Source organism: Myxocyprinus asiaticus, chromosome 34 (assembly GCF_019703515.2).
Source record: "Myxocyprinus asiaticus isolate MX2 ecotype Aquarium Trade chromosome 34, UBuf_Myxa_2, whole genome shotgun sequence".
In the NCBI taxonomy this organism is placed as follows: Eukaryota; Metazoa; Chordata; class Actinopteri; order Cypriniformes; family Catostomidae; genus Myxocyprinus; species Myxocyprinus asiaticus.
Window position 1 is genome coordinate 17,029,339 of NC_059377.1, and position 17,216 is coordinate 17,046,554.

Consider the following 17,216-nt stretch of genomic DNA (forward strand, 5'->3'; position numbering starts at 1 on the left):
TGTGCCTTACACTGTAAGTTGATCATCTAATGTATACGTTTGCAATGTTTTTATTGTTTGCAAATTATAAACCAGCTCATGTGGATTTATTATATCTCTGTCAGTGTTAACTAGATGTATTGCTGGCTTCCATGGCTGCAGCGTGCTGTGTTTGCCCGCTAACTTGTTTCAAATCTGGCAACCCAGGGTGTCTAAATACTACTGGGAAATGGGCAGTGGGCGGGATAACACAGGCCAAAATATAAACAGAAATTCCGTCCTGGAATGGACATTTCAAGGTAGAATATACTGGCTGTAGTATTGTTTTCGGAGAAGCCAGTATTTCAACTTAGCATGTTTCCTAAATCTCTGATAACATATTATGATATTTTATGCTTTAGTACAGTAAATATATTACATATTGCTTTAATCGTTAATTACAATAATCATTAATTTAGTCATTTAAAAAAAAGCAGTTTTCAGACATATGATATTTAAATATATCATGAATTTTTAAGTCAACAATATCAAGAAGTTTTTCAGGGTTCCACCAAATAAACTGTGCCTTTAAAAAAAAAAATCAAAATATTTATATTTAATGATGACAAAATAATGATTTAATGTGGCCTATATGCCACCTTTTTTTTTTCACATGCATATTGTTTACACCACATTACTGATTTGGTGGACAATATATATATATATATATATATATATATATATATATATATATATATATTTATATTAATCATATTTTTAAAAAAATTGTTTCACTGCTTATTTTAAAAAAATATAATACAAAATTATTCTGCACTACTCATGCCAACAGTTCTTATTTCAAGAATTTTAGCTTTTATTGAGACTTTGATTTTTTACTGTCTCAAGACACCACATGACATTTTTTTACTTTAAGTCCCAGAAAAAATATTAAAATGAAATTACTAAATTACTTAAACTCAGTAATTGAAATTATGCTCATCATGGAGGAGGTGTATTTGTTTTGTGTGAATTGTATTTGTAATTGTATTTTTGAATAATTTAATAGGTATGGGAAAAAAATTGCTTCATGCCATCATTGACCCTTTTACCAAAAATTAAACTTTATTGTAAAGTGATTCCATTAGTTTTTTCCGGTTTTACTCTGCTCTTAAATATTTAATCATCTAAAAAATTCCTTTTTGTGAGAGCTTAAAAAATTTAAATCTTAGAACGTTTTTTTAAACTTCTAGTTTTAAGATTGTACACTAAAAGTAGAATTGTTTAAATATGGTCTATTAATTCTAATAATTGAGCAATTATTAAAAAAAATATTTATATAAAAATCCTTATCCAGTAACCACTAACGACTGGGAAAATGTTGTCAGTTTATTGTTCAAAAGATGTGCAGCACTCTGTTTCAGGGATAGACATACAAAAAAATAAATAAACAAAGAGCTGGAGGTAAACAGGGAAAGGCAAGGACAGTAAACTGATGAAACACTAAAAAAACAAACAAAAAATCTTCAATTTAATGCAACAGATTACGTAAGGTTTTACGAACCATTTACACAGAAATCAGTTGTGCTTGTGTTTCATAAATAGGGCACAATACATGTATAACTGTCTAGTTATACAGAGAAATAAAGGAAAGAAACAATTGAAGACATCATGGGTGACAGCGGAAGAATAATAGATAAAGCTAGAGTGAGAGACAGCAAGAGTAAACTACAGATTGTCTGTTTGATAGCAGGAAGAAGCTATTTGGTTTCATGTATGTATACGTACTTAGCTATAGTTTGGGGGAAAAAATGTCCCCAAAAGTTAGCTTATTCTGGCAGAACTTCCTTTTGGGGACATTCGGGATATCTTCAAATGGAAAATCGATTCTTAAATAAATCAAATACAGGGGTTGGGTTAGGGTGTGGGTTAGGATTAGTGTTATTGGTATAAGTAAATTTGTATGTCTTTGTAGAAGAGAGGGAAAGTTGAGGTTAAGCCATTTTAGCCTTTTCTTTAGTAATATAAACACAGCTGCTTATTTGAATATGACCTTGATGTATGAATTTAAGGAATGAAGGCACTTAGGAACATACTCACACACAGACACACACCATAGGCACCAAATGGTAGTGGTGAAAGTATTTTATTGTTTATGGGAATTTAAAGAGTCTTTTTTTGAGTAGTATGTTTTGAATATCCCGATACTGATACTGGTATCGGAATCAGGTCTGATACTGCGCTCATGTACTTGTACTCGTGCTCATATAAATGCCCCGATACCAAAAACCGATAACATCTGATGTACGAATGTCATTGTGTAAAAATTCAGCACACAAATTAAAATCACGTTATGTCCTAGTGAGATTATTTAGCCGCAAAAGCTGTGATTTAATGAGAAAAACATATAGTTTGAATGTGCTGCGCGCTTCAAATGTGAGCGCTTGTGATTGTGTGGAGACAGTGTTGTGACCTACACAATATTAGGCAGGTGATTTTAATGTTGTGGCTGATCGGTGTATTTAATACTGAGTAGTATCTGAGTCAGCCAACATAATGGCGTATAATTTATAGAATTTACTGCACCGCAGTATTGTTAATTTAAGGGTGTTAATACAAACAGTTAATCTCTAAATATTGTTACTCAGAAAAGGATTATCGGCATATATGAGATATACTTAAACTGCCTAAAGCCACTGAACTTCTTTGTTTTCATTCATGTCAAAGTGAATATGCCATATACTCTTACTAAAGCTGCTATATCTAGTCAAATCACTTAAAGGAATAGTTCACCCAAAAATTAAAATTTGCTGATAATTTACTCACCCTCAGGCCATCCAAGATGTATCTGAGTTTCTTTCTTCATCAAAACAGAATTTAAGATTTTCATTTCAGGCCTCCTACTCTAAACAATGCAAGTGAATGTACTCCATGTTTTGATGGTCCAAAATGCATAATTAAGGTGCATCAAAATAATCCACACGACTCCAGTCGACAAAACAATACTTATATACTTTAAGTACAAATTACAAATCTCTGTGACGTGCGCTTATTAGAGGGATGACGTAAGCTCGTTGGTAAGGTCACGCGTCACGTGGAGGAGGAGTCAGGAAGCGCGTCATTGTTTACATTGTTTTTTTTAATTATTATTATTATTTGGAATTTATTTATTTATTTATTTATTTATCTTTATATTGTTTTGAAATTGTTTTGGAATGTTTTGGTTTGTGAACAGCGCTTGGTCTGTGCTCTGTGCAAGTTTCTATTGTAAACAATGATGCGATTCCTGACTCCTCCACGTGACGTGTGACCTTACCAATGAGTTTACATCATCCCTCTCATGAGCGCACATCACAGAGATGTACGGAAGTGAACATTTGTAGTTAAAAAGTATATAAGTATTGTTTTGTTTCTCAAAATATTCAATCGTTTGCATTCAGAAGAACTTTATTTGTCGACTGGAGTCGTGTGGATTATTTTGATGCACCCTAAATATGCATTTTGGACCGTCAAAAAATGGAGTACATTCACTTGCATTGTTTAGAGGAGGAGGCCTGAAATGAAATCCTAAAAATCTTAAATTCTGTTTTGATAAAGAAAGAAACTCAGATACATCTTGGATGGCCTGAGGATGAGTAAATTATCAGCAAATTTTCATTTTTGGGTGAACTATTCCTTTAACACCAATAGTTTAAATAATGGTTTCTCTCGATTTGCTTCAAAAAGGAACAAACAAAAGTGGTGCAGATTTGACTATGTTCAGCAGCTGTTTAACGTTTCACTTCTGTAATTGGTCAGATAGATGAGAGAGAAAGGGAGGCCTGCAAACCTTCTCAGCTGTTCAGTTATGGGAAACAGAAACAAAGAGTCATCTTTTTGGAAGAAGGTGGAGAAGTGACTCTTTTTAGGGTTACCTAGTGCTTTACAGGCAGAAGTGCTGTTTGACATGTAAAATAGCACAAACCACTATCGGCAGGGAGAGATAAGTAACAAAAAAGAATTAGGGGTGCTTGCTTCAGCAGCACTATTTCTATCCCTGGGACCTAAGTTTTGGGATTTTTCAAAATCCCCATCACTATTCTTCTTCTACCATACATGTAACTCGTCCTGACACCGTTTTTGCTATAGACATGAATGATACCCCTAAATGTGCGGCTTATTGAGGAGAGGTGGCATTCAAATGTATGATGTTTGCCTGGCGGACAAAAAAATGGGGGAATAAATCTACTTATCAGAATGTATATATGTATGTATATAGTGGGCTCTTTTGATTTGGGCCAAGGAGTAGCCATTTAGTAACATCCTAGCAGCCTCCTAGACATGCCTTAGCAAACAGACAGAACACCCTAGAAAACATATACAGTCGCAAGAAAAAGTATGTGAACCCTTTGGAATTAGCTGGTTTTATGCATTAAGTGGTCATAAAATGTGATCTCATCTTCATCAAAGTCACAAGTACAGACAAACACAATGTGCTAACAACACACAAAAAATTATAATATTTCATGTCTTTATTGAACACATTCCATTAAACATTCACGGTGCTGTGGAAAAAATAAGTGAACCCTTGGATTTAATAACTGGTCGATCCTCCTTTAGCAGCAATAACCTCAACCAACCATTTCCGGTAGCTGCAGATTAGATCTGCACATTATTCAGAAAGAATTCTGGACCATTCTTCCTTGCAGAACTGCTTCAGTTTAGCTATGTTCTTTTGACTGCTCTCTTGAGGTCATTCCACAGCATCTCTATTGGGTTAAGGTCTGGGCACTGACTGAGCCACTCCAGAAGTTGGATTTTCTTTTTTTTAATCGATTCTGTAGCAGTATTACTTTGATGTTTAGGGTCATTGTCCTGCTGCATCACCCAACTTCTACTGAGCTTCAGCTGGCACACAGCCACCCTGACATTATCCTGTATGGCAAGTGGTCCAGGCCACAAAGCAGCAAAGCAGCCCCAATCATGATGCTCCTTCCTCTGTACTTCACTGTTGGGATGATGTTTTCATGTTGATATGCTGTGCCATTTTTACATCATACTTAGGTCTGCTTGTTCTTCCCAAACTATTCATCCTTATTTTAATCATTCCACAAAACAGTTTCCCATTAGCGTTGTAGAATGTAAAGGTGGTCTTTAGCAAACTTTAGGCATGTAGCAATGTTTTTTGTTGGAATGCAGCACCTTCCTTCGTGGTGTGCTGCCATGGACACCATGCCTGTTTAATGTTTTCGCATAGTAGACTCATGAACAAAGATGTTAACCAGTTCAAGTGATTCCTTCATTTCTTTAGTTTTCACTATAGGGTTCTTTTTTACCTCGTGGAGCATTCTGCGGTGTGCCCTTTGAGTCATCTTGGCTAGACGGCCACTTCTAGGGAGAATAGCCAAAGTATTAAATCATCTCCATTTATAGACAGTTTGTCTAACTGAGGACAGATGAATATCTAAGCTCTTTGAGATAACTTTGTAACCCTTCCCAGCTTTATGCAAAGCAACAATCCTAGATCTTATGTCTTCTGAGATCTCTTTTTTGGGAGACATGGTCCACGTACATATTCATACTTGTGAATAGTAAACTCAAAATGTTTGAGTGCTTTTTATTAGTCAAAGTAGCTCTAACCCACACCTCCAATCTCGTTTCATTGATTGGATGCCAGGTTTGCCAACTCCTCACTCTAATTAGCTTTTGTTGACATCATTAGCTTAGGGTTTCACATACTTTTTCCAACATACACTGTGAATGTTTAAATTATGTATTCAGTATGTACAAGAACAATGCAATAATTTGTGTGTTATTAGTTAAAACCGACTGTGTTTGTTCATTATTGAAATTTAGATGAAGATCAAACCAGATTTTAAGACAAATGTATACATAAATGCAGGTAATTCCAAAGTGTTTGCATACTTTTCTTGACTCTGTAGCAAAATTATCCAGCCATATCTTGGTACCACAAATTTGTAGAGGCATGGGGCTATGACAAGTACCACGTACATTGTTTTCAGTAAATGTACCTATCCAATTTTAAATATACAATGCATGGTGATAGCAGTTTGGTCTCTATGCTGCATTCATTTAACAGATTAAGGTGGTCAAACTTTATGCCTTATTACAGTGTAATGTGTTCAGGTGCTTAATTATCAGTTGCCTTAATAATAACTTGCTTAATAGTTACTAAAGCTCAAAATCTACTGTAAGGTAATGTGTGCCACTGTGAAGTGATGACTGAAGGAAGAGGTGGGAGGTGATTTAATTGACAGTGGACGGGGCATCAGACTTTCCCCATCCTCTTTGAAAACTCAGCTAAATTAAACCACAATTCGTCACTGCTGAGTCAGACATAGAAGGGTCTTGGTTTATATGTGGGTATATTTGTGTGTCTATATCTTTTTGTAGGCTTTTATGCTTGTCCGAAATCTAAATTGCTTATGTATTGTACGTTTTCAATCATTTCTCAGTTTTGTAGATGTAAAACACTGTTACTCTTAGTGGAGCCAATGCTCCAATACTCACAAATACTATCACATAACTCTGTTTCATCAAGTAGATCTCATCAAAAATTAGCTAGCAGAGTCATTGCTACACTTTCTGTTTCTTTTAGAGTCTTCAGATGTGCAATCAATCAATAATATGTTATATTTTTAAAGAATATTTAAGGTTCATGTGTTCTGGATTCTGAAAGATCTACACTGGTTGAAAATCCTGTGACCTTTATGTAAATACTGTTTGCTCTACCCTTGTTGCCATGAGTGATGGCATCTTAACAAGATCACTGTGGTTTATTTTGAATAGATGCAGCACAACAATATTTAAAAGCACAAGTAGCTTGTACACAAACACTCAAAGGGCTTACTATTGTCTTGCCAAAGTGTGACTTCCACCCTGTTTCTTGTTTTGGAGTAATATATCTGACCAAAATGAGACCACGTAAATGGATAGTTCACCCCCCCAAAAAAGACTTTTTTTTCTTCTATGGAACCCATGTGATTTTTGTGCTTTGTAACAAGAATCAGACCTTCTAAAAGTGAAACATTTGAGCGGAAAAAGGGAGAAATATTTTCTGATTCGAACAAAGAGTGGTTGCCCTGTCAACAATCATCTATAAATAGTGTCCAGTGTTTGTTTTGTGAATGCGGTCTCCCCAAGGAGCATCAGAGACCCTGAGAGGGATTCTGATTAAATAGCCATTCCTCATAGCGATCAGCCCTGGAATGTACCATTAAACTGGACTGGGAGGTCGAAAAGATAAATAAAATAACACTGTAGCTAAACCATGGGTTGTAAAACAAACCTCATTGTGTAAATACACAAAATGCACATACACTCACTTAGTTTTATTCACTTGCATATGATGAAATGTACAATTTCTAATGGCAGAGGGTATTGCATGCATGCAACCACAGGATTTGTGCATAAGAGAAACATACAAAAATAGCAGATAATCCAGTGTGGGTGTGGGGATGCAGTCATGAAATTCAGAGACACATGTACATAACAGAGTGTAGGATTCTGTAGATGTTCTAACTGTACAGGAGGGAGGGGTCTGGTATTTTTAAGAGATTAATTTGTGTTATATTTGTTTCGATTTTAGATATGTGTTTTTAGTTTCGGAAAAGGAAATCCCAAACTGAAAATGTTTTGTCTTGACGTCATTCTTACCAGTTAATCCAATGTGTGAATGTGTTGTGCGTTTTGATGCCAAAAGCAGAGAATAATTAAATTATTTTAAATTTAATGTAAACGCTTGTTTCTTTCGTTGCCACATTTTTTGAATAGGCTGATTTTTGGTATTTATCAGCATATTGATGTGCATGTAAACTCACTCAGTGTTAGGGCTGGGTATTGATACAGATTTTTCAATTCGATTCCAATTCACAAGCTTTCAATTCGATATCGATTCATATGGGTATATTTCAGTTATAATGTCCCTTTTGCTTACATATGAAAGAAATTCTCTCCCAGCTAACGCTATTAATTATACAGGGGACTTTCTAACTAGGTACATCATGAAAATATAAATGTTACTAATTATGTTATTATTTTTTATGATTTTGGTCAAATTTTTACTTTTAAAAAATGAACGAATCATTTATCGATATTACTTAATAAAGTGAATATTTATCACTTAGTTTGTATATCTCCCTGAGTGTCGACATGTTTGTGTGACATCATGCCCCTGCATCTCGGCAAAATCGAGAATTTCTGCACGAGCCTACAAGTTGTAATTCTCACTTCAAGATGCATTCCATTGCATCCTAGTAGGAAGTTGTAAAATCTGACTTTCCTAGTTGAATGGAACGCAGCACTACTTTTCAAAACTTGATCTGACACTGAATGCTCAAGCAGCCTAATTTACACTTAGAAAACTCCTGATGTTGCTATAATAATGCAAAAAGCACTTATCAGTTTGCTTGAAGTGAAAATCAGTCCTCCTTTCCTGATTAATAAATTAAACAATCACACGGTCATGCAGAACATCTTGTGTTTTTAAATCCATAAGGATCTCTTTCTCAATGGCAATAGCGGCAGTAATGACAGTCAACTCGTCAGCTATAGATCTCGCGCTCTTCTCTTTCAAATGAAAAATCACTTAAAGCGTGATTGCGTCACTCAAGACCAGCTAGAAGGCCTCGACCGGGACATATCCTAAAGATCACACCCACCAAGAACAAATAAATCAATCTGATTGGCTGATGAATCTGACAGTCTGACTTTAGTTGCCCATTCATTTGCAGTGTTGAGGGATTCTGTGGAAATTCTGAAGGCCTAACGGGGTGGAGCTCGAACTCACGTGCTGCTTCGGGCATGTGATTTGTGAAACAGTTGTCACACTTCGCTTGTAAGCATCAAGGAATAAATTCTGACTGGATAAACTTTTAGTTTTTCTCTATTTGTTTGTAGATTAATTAAGAGTGGAAAATGATTAAAAATACATAGGCAAAAAGGTGATTGAGAATGAAAGGATGAAAAATATTTATATATTTGGCATGTTAGGCCAGCAGAGAAGGCTTTGCTGGCCCTGAGAATTCTCCACTGATTTTTACACACTCCTACTCACTGTTGTTCTGTCTGGCAGGACGGGCCTCTCAAACAGACAGAGAAATGTTTTGATAGTGCCACAGAGTTAGGCAGTTCGGACCAAACGCGTTCTTGGGCTAAAACAAAAACTAGACACAGCGTCACAAATAGAGCAGAATGCAGGTGTCTCAAGATGCATTTTTAACAGTTGAAGCTCTTTTTAACTTGACACGATTAAAAAATGTGCCACTCCTGCACAAAACGCTTAAAAAAAACATGGCACAATGGTCAAAGATGTCAGTCTAACACATGTTTACATAGGAAAACTATTGAAAAACAGTGCAGACAGATGCAAAAACATGTTTGAGCATGTTCAAATGGCCTCCTACATTTTTAGGTGAAATTAACCTTCAAATGGCTTTTTTATAGTTGACTATTCCATTTATAATATGCTAATGCAAATTGGTCAATACACCATATAGTGACAGCTATTGGGTATATCACTGCATAGCACCCATAGTGATTGCGTTGAATGTCAGGTTTAATATCTTCTAGAGGAAGGATGGCACTAAATAAATCTTCTTAGTTAAGTCAATGAATGTTTTTATTTATTTATTTATTTTATCAGCAAGGGCCTAAGTACCCAGTGCTCTTTTTCTCCTCAATTTGGCATGCCCAATTCCCAATGCGCTCTAGGTCCTAGTGGTGGCATAGTGACTCCTTATCACGTGGCTTGTTGAGCACGTTACTGTCGAGACCTAGCGTATGTGGAGGCTTCACGCTATTCTCTGCAACATCCAGGCACAACTCACCACGTGCCCCACCGAGAGCGAGAACCACATTATAGCGACCACGAGGAGGTTAACCCAACGTGACTCTACCCACCCTAGCAGCCAGGCCAATTGGTTGCTTAGGAAGCCTGACTGTTGTCACTCAGCACACCCTGGATTCGAACTTGCGACTCCAGGTGTGGTAGTCATTGTCTTTACTTGCTGTGCTAACCAGGCCCCCCAAGTCAATGAATGTTAATTAAATTTGTGTCCTTAATATTTTTATTATGTAGTCATGTACCAATTACCATATTTATGTACTTTTCTGTATTTACATGGTGCTTCAAAGTACTTTAAAGAATACCATGGTACTACCATGGTACTTTGATATATGGTTAGCATACTCATATACTATTGTATGTACATGGTGCTTCAAGGTAATTCAATGAATTATATGGTACTACCATAACAAAGGTTATGCCACATTTGCAGGTTTGGTTTCCATTGATTGCAGATAAATATTCACTGCAACCAGAGTTCTTTATGTTGTCAGTGTTTTTAAGTATTCCGTTAGCGTTTTGTTGAGTGTGAAACCGCTCCAAACAATTCAGTGTTTGCATAAGCAGTCTTGAGTGTTTTAGATTGGATCACAAACCAATTTAAATAGCTTTGCTTGGATTGCGAACCGATTTAAATCGTTTTGATATCAAGTGTGACCAATTCATTTTAAAGAACCGACTCAAAAGTCGATTCATTTGTGAATTGGACATCTTTAGTTCTGATTCAAAACCGCCAACAGTAAACACCGGATACTTGTCTTTGATGTAAAATGCAGCATTGTAGCTTTTGACATTGCTACCCTGCCACCTAAATAATAAAATATTTTAGCTACTGAAAATCTACTTTATTTACTACTTTATTTATATACAAAACTAGGGAAGCTACCTTGCTACTGAGTGAAGCTACTGTCCATCCCTGAGCATGCTATATAGACTATTGTGAATATAGTTATGGCTGAAAGAGTTACAGTCCCTCCCTTTAGCTGTGACTATATTCACAATATAGCACAGCCTCTTATACCTTATTGCTAATGTGTAAATTCCTTTGTCTTTAAATGTGGCAGGGAATGGTGAGGGTAGTTGTAGCCAGAGAGACGCAGACGTGGACAGACCGATCGGGAATCACGAACCATCCCCTCAGACAGCAGCTGGAGAGATTGAACCAAACAACTTACGGTGCTTTCAATAGGACCCTTCTCTCCAATTAAGAACCTTCTACCTGCTCGACCTCCACCTGTGTTCTCCCATTTGGTAAGACAGCATAGTTTAATTTCTTTGAGTATGGAGTTCTCCTTTGGCTCTTTTATTGTGATACATTCTCTAAATGACTAGAAGAAAATGTTATTACTTCAGGATTGCTGTTTCATAGTTTAGGAGACTTCATTCAGGTCTCAAATATTTTTCATTTAAGTTTCAACTTTGTCTCTGCTGTTTCTCTTAAAATGTCTGGAGAAATAAAAATAGACACACATGAGATAAAATATGTGACATGTTTTGATTGGAGAGTTTGGTATTTTGTTAAATCTGATCAAAGTTTGAAACATTTTTTAGATCTCTTCAGAAACTCTAGAGCAGACATATGTGAGATTACTAGGGTCTTTATCTTGTGTATTCTAAAATAAAAATCTGAGAAGCAGGAGACTTCAGCAAAAGTCTCGATTTGCTCTTCATGTAATATCTTTGCTGTCTAGAAGAAACAATTGAGATGTTAAAGAGTTCTCATTTGTGATAATTCTTTACGATAGGTTGTGTGTTACTTGTGACGACATCAGATATGTGGATGTGTATGTGGATAAATGGGTTTGGTGCTCACTAGCAATTGTTTCATGTTTTTCAGTAGCTGTTGTGTGTAAAGATGTGTTGCTTAAGGTCAGCCTCATCACACAACCTCTGTTTTCCTCTCCTCTCACTCTATACTTTGATCACTCACTTCTTACAGTATATCTCGCTTTCGCTGACTCATTACAGTCTCAACACTGGACTTCCTCTTTTCAAAGTGCTACCAAATTTCACTCACTTCTTTGGTATTTGGTTCTATGTCCTCTTCTTAGTGTTGCTGTCTCTTATTTTTTCTAGAATTCTCTCCATTTTATTGTCTTCTGAATATTTTCCATTTGCCATTCTTCTGTGTTTATCTGTGTCAAAACTTTATTAGTTTGTCTTTCCCATATTTCCCATATTTTGTTCTGCCTGCTGCCTGCCAGTGAATAAGTTATGGCTTGCATGGGATCAGTGCCCGCAGAATTCTGCTGAACGCTCTAAAGATTTCTGGAGAGGATTCCGGTTTTACTTAGGGCTGGGTGATGTGGCCAAAAATATTATAACAAAAAAACATTTCATAACGTTCAATATCAATATTTATCATGATATACATGTCATGACATTAATGGGGAAGGAAATGCATTCCACATGTTTGTTAGACCTCAAGAATGAATGAAACGTAATTTGTTTGTTTACAAGTAAACCTCTGAGGGTAAGCTACCTTTAAAGTATACTCAATTTAGGATTTAATCCTACATAAGGTGTGTGACCTCTTTTCGATAACATTTAGCTAATTTCATCATCTTCAGCTGCTGTTTGACTCCACTGAAAGACTTTCTTGTGACGCTCCACACTCTAGCTCAGTAGGTGGTGGTAATGCACCATAAGCTGGATTGCCAAACGGCAATAAACATCACAAGAATAAGAAACCCATTCTTTCCTTTGACAGCACTATGGATCATGAAAAGATGTTTAACTAAATAGTACTGTACATAAATAACCAACAATTGTTGCTGTTGTGTTTAGTCGATAGCAGTATTGCATTGTCAGTGCTGTCTTGTTTGGTCCACAGTGATATCATATTAGCCAGATAGCTTGCTAGCTAGCAAGTGGCTACCAAGCCTCATTACCTGTTGACAGTAGAGCTATGTAGCCGCTTGCCTGCTAATACTTCCTAACAGGCTGATTTCATGACTGTGATTCAGTTAGTTTGTTGTGTGTAGGCCTATAACTTTGCCGAACTGCTTCCGATAGTCTAGATGTAGAACATAGGCTAAAAATGGAAAATTACTCAAAAGTTTATCAGCGATATCGAATATATGTATATTTTCTATCAATATCGATATCGTTTTAGTGCCCAGCCCTAGTTTTACATATCCAACACCACATGGTTGTTCAATTATTAAATATTTGTGCTAGTTAGATAACACTTTAAGCCACTAATAAATGTTATTTCTTTACTTTTTCAGCTTTAAATCCAAACCACAAAATGTAGCAATTTTCTTTCTGCACAGTAAGCGCAGAAAATGTAAAAAAAAAAAAAAAAGACTATTCCTTGTGGGCCTTGTCGTGAGTTACCTTTTCCTCACTGAACATTTAAACCCAATTAGATATAGCCTATAAAGCAAGCAAAATAAATATCCTTCTTCCTTTCCTCTTTTCCTCGTAAGACAGTGGACATAATTTAGCTTCTGTCCTGGAACTAATTTTGCTTCTCATTTTGACTACAATCTTAGTTTAAAAGGAAGAACAGTTTCCAGCCTGTTAGAGTGTGTTAGTTGCCATACAGACTGCTGACTGAATGTAAATCTGAAGTGTCTTTGGTATTGGTGTGTGTGTATGTGTGTAGTGTGTTTGTAGGGATAGGATCTGATGGTGGTTTAGCTGTTGTCGGCCCAGCGGTGCGTGGATAAACCGGTCACGAGTGTCTGTTCGACTTTGAGTTCTGACAGAGATCTCTCTCTCTGCCTTGCATGCTATTTCACAGTCCCTCATTTTCTCCTCCAGTCCCCCTTGTCTGTCTAAATGGAAATCCACTCAGAGTATCTTTCCCCTTCATTCAGTCTCATTTTCTCTCTCACACACTTACACAAGTACACCGCCTCCTTAACGTCTTATCTCTCATACTCTTTAATGAGTCTCCAGCAGTCATCATTGCCAGAAAAAACGGAACCTTCTTCCAGAATGTTCTGATCAAAATATCTATGCAGTTTTACAGAGAGAAAGACACCTCATGTTTTTTTGTTCTGTATTTTACTCACTTCAGCCTCATGAGTAGAGTGGGTGTGAATTGACAACCTACATCTAAAGTATGTTTTTCAATGCCATAGCTGGACATTGACTGATGTGTCTTCCTGAAGGCATGTGTCTTTCTGCTTTGCTGTAGGTTGAAATGTGTGGTGTGTAGCGCTCCATATGTCCACTTGTTATATTACCTGTATGTTACTACAGGTTAGTGATGTGAAGTTATCATGCTAAATTGATGAAAGTCTTGCCCCAAAATATACCTCCATGACCTCTCAGTCATTTCTTACTCACTGACACACCCTTGTTTGAATTCTGTGGCAAATAAAGGTACAGTATCAGGGCCCTGAAAGAGGATTTTCCCTTCCATAAATTCCCCTTTCCTTTACTTAATATTTATTTTCATTCTTTTTTGTTGGGATGCAACAACCAATTGATCAAATTGATAAACTAGATAAAATCGTAAAAATAGTAAAAAAAAGTTTCAAACATTCATACTTTTTGCTTTTTTATAAGCTTCAATTTGCATGTGGAATGGCATGTTTTTTGAATGAAATTATGAGAATAATATGAGGCTTTTTTAAATTAAATGTACATATAAATCGATAGATTAATTAATCAAGTTAATCGAGTGGGAATTCCTTTAGCTCAATTGGTTGAGTATGGTGCTAGCAACGTGAAGGTTATGGGTTTGATTCCCAGGGAACAAGCATACTAATAGAATGTATAAATTGAAAACATTGTAAGTTGCTTTGGATAAAAGTGTCCTCCAAAAATAAACAACCTGTGCTGCGTTTCCCAAAAGCATCGTTAACCTAAATAGGTCGTAGAAACCTTTGCTGCCAATTTAAGATTGCAATGCTTTTGGGAAACGCAGCCCTCGTGTTGCTATACTTATTTTTCTAAATGATTTTTACGTGGCTCGTTTTAAAATACGCAGCTGTTTACTGATTAAATAAACTCTAGAGTCTCTAAAGCAACAATCACTTTTATTCACTTTTACACAAAATCACAAGTTTAACAGCAGATTATCAACTCAGGGGCCTGGGTAGCTCAGCGAGTATTGACGCTGACTACCACCCCTGGAGTCGTGAGTTCGAATCCAGGGTGTGCTGAGTGACTCCAGCCAGGTCTCCTAAGCAACCAAATTGGCCCGGTTGTTAGGGAGGGAAGAGTCACATGGGGTAACCTCCTCGTGGTCGCAATTAGTGGTTCTCGCTCTCAATGGGGTGCCGTGGTAAGTTGTGCGTGGATCGCGGAGAGTAGCATGAATCTCCACATGTGGAGTCTCCGTGGTGTCATGCACAGCGAGCCACGTGATAAGATGCGCGGATTGGCAGTCTCAGAAGCGGAGGCAACTGAGACTTGTCCTCCGCCACCCGGATTGAGGTTAGTAACCGTGCCACCACAAGGACCTACTAAAGTAGTGGGGATTGGGCATGCCAAATTGGGGAAAAGGGGATAAAGATAAAAATTTTTTAAAAAACTCTCTAAAGCAACAATGACTTTTATTCACTTTTACACAAAATCACAAGTTAAACAGCAGATTATCAACTCATAAACTTTTACTTTTCGCCCTGTTCCTCACATAATGCTATCTTCTTACAACAAACTACATTTACAAGCTTGTTTGAGTGAGATCAAATTGCAACTGATTGAGCGTTGCACTTGCGATGCAAAGGACCTGGGTTACGAGTCATTGATAGCATGTGAGGCAACATGTGAGCAGAAAATGTCATAGAAGCACCATAGAATGATGAGGTTGCTTCAGCAATCACATTTTTCATCTCACATTTGCTTTTATGACACTTTCAGTAAGGTATAGGTTAAAGGTTTAGGGTATGGATGTCGATTTTGTTGATTTTAAAACTCGATAGAGCTATAACTTAAAAAACCTCATCTGTTTTTTATCAGTTTGAACCGCGAAATACTTTGCCAAAATGGCGCCACAGTCATGTAATTTTCATGAGATTAGGTTGAAAATAAATCTATGCAAATGACTGAATGTAAATTCCTCCAAACACCTTTACTCATGTTTTTTATAATCTATGTTTTCTTTATGTTCTTTCTCTTTTATTTTCTCATTCTGTTTCTCTCTCTCCTGATCTCTAATTATAAAACAATGAGTTAATTACCTGAGTCAGAGCTCATTAATTTATTCATATACTCTCTGGCACTCTGGTAATTACCAAAAGCATGTAAAGTGCTGAGCTGAATGGTTCTCTCCCCTCAAAGGGGCTGTTCACATCTTCATAACAACGAGTGCCCTCATATCTATTCACTGTATCTGTATGGGGAGACCCAGTGCTCTTAAGAAGAGGTGATTTATCATTGCATCACCATTGTTTAGAGCAGAGTTGTGTTTGAAAAAGGAAGGATGTGAAAACTGAGATATTATTCAGTTGTGTGACTGCCTGCATGCTCAAGGCAGAACTCCATCGATTGACTTATTTCCAAATAGTTCATCCTGAAGTGTGTCTTTGTGCCGATGCAACAAGCTCCATGCCAGTCCTCTCGAAATCTCTCAGCACAAACTGCACAACAATGCAGCCAGTCTATAGAGACACTCTGTACAGAAAGCACTGCATAATGATCTTTCACTTCCCTTAGCGGGAAGGGCTGCCTTTGCGACCTTCGTGAAGACGCGAGGGGACAAGGACAGGCTGAAGGGGAGGACCTTGTACTGGTACGCCTGGCCTTCGATGGCAAACCGCAGGAAGGGTCTGTGTCGAGGTAACACCGAGACGTGGAAGTACGTGTCCTTCAGGTCTACCGCTGCAAACCAATCTTGATGCCGGACGCTCGCTAGAATGCATTTTTGCGTCAGCATCTTGAACGGGAGTCTGTGCAAAGCCCGGTTCAGTACTCGGAGGTCCAGGATTGGTCGCAACCCACCGCCTTTCTTCGGTATGATGAAGTAAGGGCTGTAGAACCCTTTCTTCATCTCGGCTGGAGGGACAGGCTCTATCGAGCCCTTGCGTAGAAGGGTAGTGATCTCCACACGCAAGGTAGTGGCATTCTCGGCCCTTCACCAAGGTGAAGCGGACGCCGCTGAACCTGGGCGGGCACCTGGCGAACTGAATCGTGTGGCTGAGTCGGACGGTCTGGGTCAGCCATCGCGACGGATTGGAAAGCGCGAGCCACGTGCCCAAACTCCGGGCAAGGCGGACCAAGGGAATGATCACGTCGGACGGGAGCGGGGTGTGGCCGTGGGCAGCGCCCCTAGCCCAGGAACCAATCGTCGAGCCGCGAGGGTTCAGGGGAGAGTGGAGGGTTCCACTCTAGCCCGACGCTCGTGGCCACCCAGGAAAGCATGTCCATCATTTCCGCGTCGGCCTGGGACTGGGCGACCATTCCCGAAGGAGGAAGCGAGCCCGCTCTCCGATGCTGCGCTCAATAACTCGTCTTCTTC

The 17,216-nt window shown here is 37.8% G+C and overlaps 1 protein-coding gene across 4 annotated transcripts in view; it reads left to right on the top strand.

The window, feature by feature from the left end:
- Nucleotides 1-17,216, top strand: part of LOC127425738 (ataxin-1-like) — a 391,578-nt gene that overhangs the window by 33,190 nt on the left and 341,172 nt on the right. For 3 of the 4 annotated variants that reach the window (XR_007894662.1, XM_051671997.1, XM_051671996.1), the window contains exon 2: nt 10,864-11,050. The exons of the other annotated variant lie outside the window; for it this stretch is intronic. The gene's annotated coding sequence lies outside the window, so the exon portion shown is untranslated. The remainder of the gene's footprint in view (nt 1-10,863; nt 11,051-17,216) is intronic. 4 annotated transcript variants of the gene reach the window in all.